Source organism: Hipposideros armiger, unplaced genomic scaffold (assembly GCF_001890085.2).
Source record: "Hipposideros armiger isolate ML-2016 unplaced genomic scaffold, ASM189008v1 scaffold_844, whole genome shotgun sequence".
NCBI lineage: Eukaryota > Metazoa > Chordata > Mammalia > Chiroptera > Hipposideridae > Hipposideros > Hipposideros armiger.
In genome coordinates this window covers 282,585-289,418 of record NW_017732194.1, presented here as the reverse complement: position 1 = coordinate 289,418, position 6,834 = coordinate 282,585, and positions in this window count along the sequence as shown.

The window sequence follows — 6,834 nt, the reverse complement described above, 5'->3', positions numbered from 1 at the left end:
CCCCCCCCATTGGCTCTGTTCTCTGGAGAACCCTGGCTAATATACTTGGTCCGCAGATATGTGGGCTACTAGGGTACTTTCACAGGGAATTCTTAGGCCCCTCAACTTTTGTGGGGTCATGTACTTTGTGCCATGGCAACATCCCGGCTGGCCACCGGGTCCATTAAAACAAATGTGATCCAACAAGACTTTTAGTGGCCTTACATATGCCATGACATTACACGATGTTGCCAACTAGTGGACATGTCCGTGGACTGAGTGGTTTAGTTAGAAGAATTTGGACCTTTGGAACCCATTCTTCTCTTGATCAAACTGAACATTCAACATCAGGAACTTTAAGATGAAATGAGACCTACTTATCAAAGAAGGAAGAGGTGGCAACAATAAACTATCTACCAGCTACTCTACCCACACTGCAAAGGAGGACATTGTCAAGGGTGGGAATGTATGTGGCTGGCAAAGGAGATGTTGCTAATCTCCTTGTACCCTGGGTTGACCACTGCAGGAACATAGTTTTTTTTCCTGGCTTTTCCTATGGGAATATCCTCTAGAGCAGCGGTTCTCAACCTTTCACAGGGGTTGCCTAACACCATCGGAAAACACATATTTGGACACCGCTCCTCTATCCGTCTCCAGGCCCACATGCAGATACACCCACATACGAGTACCCGGCGACCCCTGTGAAAGGGTTGTTTGACCCCCAAAGGGGTCGCGACCCACAGGTTGAGAACTGCTGCTCTAAAAGAAGTTGCCTATCTTAATTGACATGTTTCCTGCAGTGGTCCCATTTTTAAAGGGCTTTCTCTGCTTTCTCATAGGGTCTACCCCTCCACCTGCCCCTCCCCTCCCATTGCTATCAGAGTTGAGCTTTTTTTCCACTGGTAGTTCTTGTTCTGACAGCAAGCATGTACAAGCCATTGGCCTGTTTACTCAAATCCAATTGGTGCCACCTTATTTAACTTAGCAAATGAACTACTTAGAAAGAAGAGATATATCTGGCTAGGTCAAGCTGACCAGCAGAAGGCTTATCTCTGATTGTTATATATTTTTAAACATTTAAAACATAATATCTACCTTTCAACGTGTGCTCTGTGACTTGCACTAATCTTCCAAGAAAGATAATCTAAATAATATTCTTTGGGAAATGCTTGAGCACAGACTAAAATTTATTCTTTTCTCTTGTACCTCCTGAAGTGAAATAATCTGAAACGCGTTTTGAAGTAGTTGTTTATTAGCCCCATAGTGAAGGCACGTTTATCTTCCACTAATCACTAAATCAACTGCCACCCTGTTTGTCAAAGTGTTCTTCCTTCCCAGATCATCTAAGCATAGAACATCTCCACAGATTACGAGCTGGCCCCTTATACTTTTCCAGTTGAACTGACCACATAATATCAAAATTTAGTCCTCGTTTTGTATCCCAGTTTTGTTGAGGATTGTTCTACAAGAGTAGTTCGCCACCTTGACTATGCCTCAGAATCACTTGTGGAGTTTTAAAAATGTACGTGTGCCAAAGTCCCACCTCTGAATCTCCTGATTTGGTACATCTCAGATGAGTCCCCATGGTCTGTAGTCTTCACAGGTGATTCTGTTGTGAAACCAAAGAGCCAGTTGTTTCAAACCTTCCCAGTCTGGTTCCCACAGCCCACTGTATAGAGAGACTCTCAGCCACATGGAGTGTATCAATCGATACTCAAATGAGAACTCCAGAATAGCACCTCTTACTGAGAACGACATATGCTCTGTGTACTCATAACAGAATTCAGTTGTAATGACTCACCATCGCTCACTGGCCAGAACACTCCCTTTGGTATCAGCCATTGTTCCGCTTCTGCTGGTTCCCTGCCATCCCTGGCACCACTGTTACCCTAACAGCTGGTCACGATTAAGGAAGCTGTCACCATCTACATAGAAAGATTTCTGTAATGAGTGCTGGGCCCTGGGGGAGGGAGTCAGGAGATTTGTGAGTTTGGGCTCACCTCCAGACACAATGTACATTCTGCCCAAGCCAGCAGCTGGAACCACAACTTCTGACCCTTCAAGGTACCACGAGATGCAATCCTCCAGGTCTTCACACCCCATGCATTCTATTAATGCCCATGTAGCTCACCAAGACTCAAGACTCCCTTGTCCACCTCAGATCCCTAAGTGTGTGTGGCAAGAGGTTCTGGGCAACCAATGGCATTAAAAATCAGCTATGGGGAAGTGATTGGGTCAGAGAGGTAGACGAGGGAACCCTTCTCCCACCTCAGCAATGTTCTGGGGAACATTCGAGTCGGCCCTGTGTGGACCTTCTTAGGGAAGCACCATCTCTCCCCTCCTGGTAGGAAAGAGTCTGGCCTGGTGGGAGGTGATATCTAAGTTTTGTGAGCCCCTTCTGTGACTCATCAAAAAACCCCAGGATACAGCTTTTTAAAATAAAAGGTACTGCAACCGTTTTCTTAGACTTGGGCAATGTTCCCAGACTCTGTGCCCACCCTCTGGTTCAAATCTTTCCACTTGCCCCAGCTTCCTTGGCTTCTAGTGGATGGCCACCCTCGCACCTGTATTTTCTCTTCATCTCTTTTCTCTTTCTCCAATCCTAGCTTCTTTGGATTGCATTTCTGATTGGATGCTCTTCAGGGCTCTAATTTAAATTCCTCTCAAAGATGCTTCTTGAGTCTCTAGAGGTCAAGTGACCTTTTCCCCAGCACCCTTCCTGGGTTCCTGGGACAAAAACATCACAACTCAGGCCCAGCACCCAAACTTCCATATATTATGGGTAGATGCAGGGGCCAGACCCAAAACATCCAGCAAGACTCAGTAAGAAAAATCACTTCCTGCATGTAGGGAAGAAACTGCAGAAGAATACCTAGCCCCAGTGGGCTTCCTCCCTCCGACCCCTTGGCTGTTACCACCAGTGCTGAGCTATTAATTGCTTTGCCATTATTTAATTCTTGACTTCCTGTCTTGTTTCTTTCACCTTACTAGATGGTTAGCTTTTTGAGAGCAAGAGTAATATGCTACACCTGTGTTTCCCCATGGTATCTGGTATGGCCTTTTACTTGGAAGAGGGTTCCAAATAAACAGTAACACATTTAAGCACTAAGAAATAGGCAGATATACATAACTAGTGCTATCTCTATGTACAAAGACATACATAAATGGGATGTGTTCAGAGGCATTTCTGTGAAAATAAGGCTGCTTCTTCCCTAGGGGCTATTTCATATATACCTCATATAGCTCCTCTAAAATTTATAATAATGGACAGAAAATGAGTTTTTCAGGACTCCTTCAAAAAAAATCTACTTGGTTGCCTTCTTGTTTTTTTTTTTAAGATTTTACTGGGGAATCGGGGAAGGGGAACAGATAGACAAGTTGCTATCCTTTTGTTCTTCAATCTAGTTGTGGAGGATGTTGCTTCACTGGCCCATGTTGGTATTGTGATCATTGCACTCTTTCTGGCTGAGGCAGATTGGTCACCGGCCATTGGACGGCTGCTCATGGCAGCTCACAGCAGCTCTAGCTGGCTGCTGGCCGCTCACGCTAGCGGCCGGCCACTAATGGTAGCTTATGGCAGCCCACTACAGCCCTTCTGCAGCCTACGCTGTCGCCGATGACTCTTGGCAGCCCAGCTTCAGGTTGAGCTGTTGTTCACCATCTTAGCTGTAGAGGGCACAGCATCACTGGCCCATGTGGGAATCGAACTGGCGGCCCTGCTGCTTAGACCTCGCGCTCCCAAGCCAACTCTTAACCAACAAGCCACTTGGCCAGCCCCTGGTTGCCTTCTTTTTCAGTTTGCATGTGGAGGGGGTTGGGAGTTGGCAAGGCAGTGACAAAGGAGGGACAGCTTGGAGATGCAGGGTTTGGGCTTCAAGGGAGGAGTATATCCTGGTGCAGGTTGGCTTTGGTTTTGTTTTGTTTTTGACAGCAATAAAGCCCAAAGACAGTTTGCTTTTTACATGTAATTGATAAAAAAAAAAAAAGACCTTTTGTTTTGGGCAAAGCCAGAGAGGAGTTTATGTAGCAGTAATGCAACCCCAGATACTTGATTTGGGCTCTGTAAGGAAGGCCGAGTGATAAGCACAAAATCTCTATAAAGGGGGCCGAGGCAATACGTTTGGAAGGCTGAAAACTGTACTCGATTCAAGAGATGGGATTTTGAATACATCTGGAATTGTGGCCAAATTGGCCCTAGGAATGTAGGTGAGCCGTTTAAATCAGAGGGCATGTGTTTCTGAAAAGGGCCGAGTTACAGGGTGATGTCTCTGTTTTCATGAGGTTCTGGACCACAGCTGTGTGTGTGTGCGCGCGCGCGCCTGTGTGCCTGTGTTTTGAGTTTAGCCTTAAGAAGCAGACTTAGGGAATCAGAGGCTGTCTTGTATGCTTCCAGTTCCAAAAAAATTGTTTTTTCTCTTAACAACTCAGACATTCTACGTCTCACGTGGTAGTATGCAAAAATACAATAACTGGAAAGACTTTAGTCAAGCCATTAACAATAGCTTGCTGGCACTAAACAAGGAAATGCAAGACGACCCTACTGGTGCCGAGGAACCTTTGTGTGGATTGCAAAGCTTTTCACAGTCACTTGAAGAGACTGCCCCATGGCTGGGCCTTCACTGATACATCTGTCTGTCCTGTTGCTTGCAGCTCTTTGGGTACTCAAAGAATAATGAAAAAAAATTTTTTTCTCTCATTAAAGTTCTTGGAATCTCCCCTATCTGGCAAAAAGGTACTTCAAAGTATGTATTTAAGTTAGAAACACTTTAAATTTTAAGGAAATTCAATAAGAATTAAAACCCTCGATTTAAGTATAAATCACAAAATCTATGTGCATGCTATCAAGTTCATGGCATAATTACATAATCCTAGCAACCAATGGAAATGGTTTTAACACAAAAGCCTTTGAGATGATGACCTCACACATGTCATTGTATTACATGGAGCAGAAATATGGAAAATTTCCACTTTTTACTGATAACTAAAAACATTGCATACTAATACAACTGCATAACTTGCCTTTTATTAAACCACTTATGTTGTATTTTTCATGCTAATTGTCAAGGTATTAAAGTGCAGAACACGTGCACAGGGAGCATTGCTTAGTGCTGGTAAATTGATCCCATGTCGTGTTTGGGGCCAGAAGAATTACTCATATTGTAAGAACCGCTAATATTTAACTGTCTATATTTTGGAAATTATATCCATAGCTATTAATAGTTCTGGAGTCTGTATCCAAGTTTTTATAAATGTCAAATTGGAATAAATGTGGGTTTTTTTTCTTCTAAAACCAACACATACCTTTATGGAAAAATATTAGAGTATACAACTAAGCATAACAGAAGAAAAAAGGAATCTATAACAATTCCTTCCCAGAATTCAGCCCTGTTAAAACCTTGGTGCTATTCTTCCAGGTCCCTTGCTATGTAGGCATGTAGTGAGGTAACCACTTGTTTGCTGGCTGGGATATCTGGGCAAACTGGGAGAGTTGGTTTGTGTAGAGGCATTTGTACGTGTGCACACACACACAGTAATAAAACCATTTTTATTAGGAACTTCAAGTGCAAGGACAACACTAGGCTCTTTACGTGCATTATCTTTATTCTCAATTTTCAAGAAGTAAACCAAAGCTTACTATGAGAGGCATTTTTTTTTATCAGTGTCCTTTAATATCCTAAGTCACTTTTTCCATTGAGGCAGGGTAGTGATGTAAACTCTTTGTCAGCTCCTTCGTGTCATGGGCCGCATACCAACATTTCGGTCAAGATGGAGCGAATATATGACGACAGTGTTCCTGCAAGATTACAGTGCAGATGAAAAATTCCTGTCACCCAGTGACATTGTAACCATGGTAACATCTTAGTGCAACACATTACTCACGTGTTTGTGGTGATGCTGGCGTACACAAACCTGCACTGCCACTCATATGAAAGTATAGCACATACAATTATGTACAGTACATAATACTTGATGATAATCGACTACGTTACTTGTTTGTGTATTTAGTGTTCTATACTTTTTATTGTTGTTTTAGAGTCTGCTCTTTCTGCTTATAAAAACGTGTGCAGTGAAATAGTATGCCATGTTATGCTGGCAGCAGCCTCATTTCTATTTACTGTGTCTCTTGATTGCAGTTACTCTTGTGCTTGATTTAGCTTTGTGTTGTTTTCTACAGTAACATGCTGTACAGGCTTGTAGCCCAGGTGCTATAGACTGAAGCCTGGGTGTGTGGTAGGCTAGACCCTCCAGGGTTGTAGAAGTGCTCTATGATGTTAGCACAGCTACGAAATCCCCTAGCAATGCATTTCTCAGAATGTACTCCCATGCATGACTGTGTATGTATTTTTCTAGTTATATTTTCTTTTACATTTAACTTATAATTTTCTATATACAGAAATTATAATTTTTGTGTCAGTGCTATTGTTTTCCCACTTTATGTAAAGCTTAAAAAGTCTGTTTTTTATACCAAGTGTTTATAAAGTCACTTAGAACTTTTACTAGTACTCTTTAATTTGCTTTTCATTTTTCCAGTTTTGTTGAGATATAATTAATATGTAACATTGTATTAGTCCAAGGTGTGCAACATAATGATTTGACAGGTATATATATTGTGAAATGATTACCACAAATTTAGTTAACATCCATCATGCCACATGGTTATAGATTTTTTCTATGTAATGAGAAATTTTACGATTAACTCTCCTAGCAACTTTCAACTACAGTAAATCTTCACTTAACATCATTAATAGGTTCTGCAGCTTGAAACGAAATGGCATATAATGAAACCAACTTTACCACAGGCTAATTGATAGAAACAAGAGTTAAGCTCCTAGGGCATCTCGTCAACATTATAAT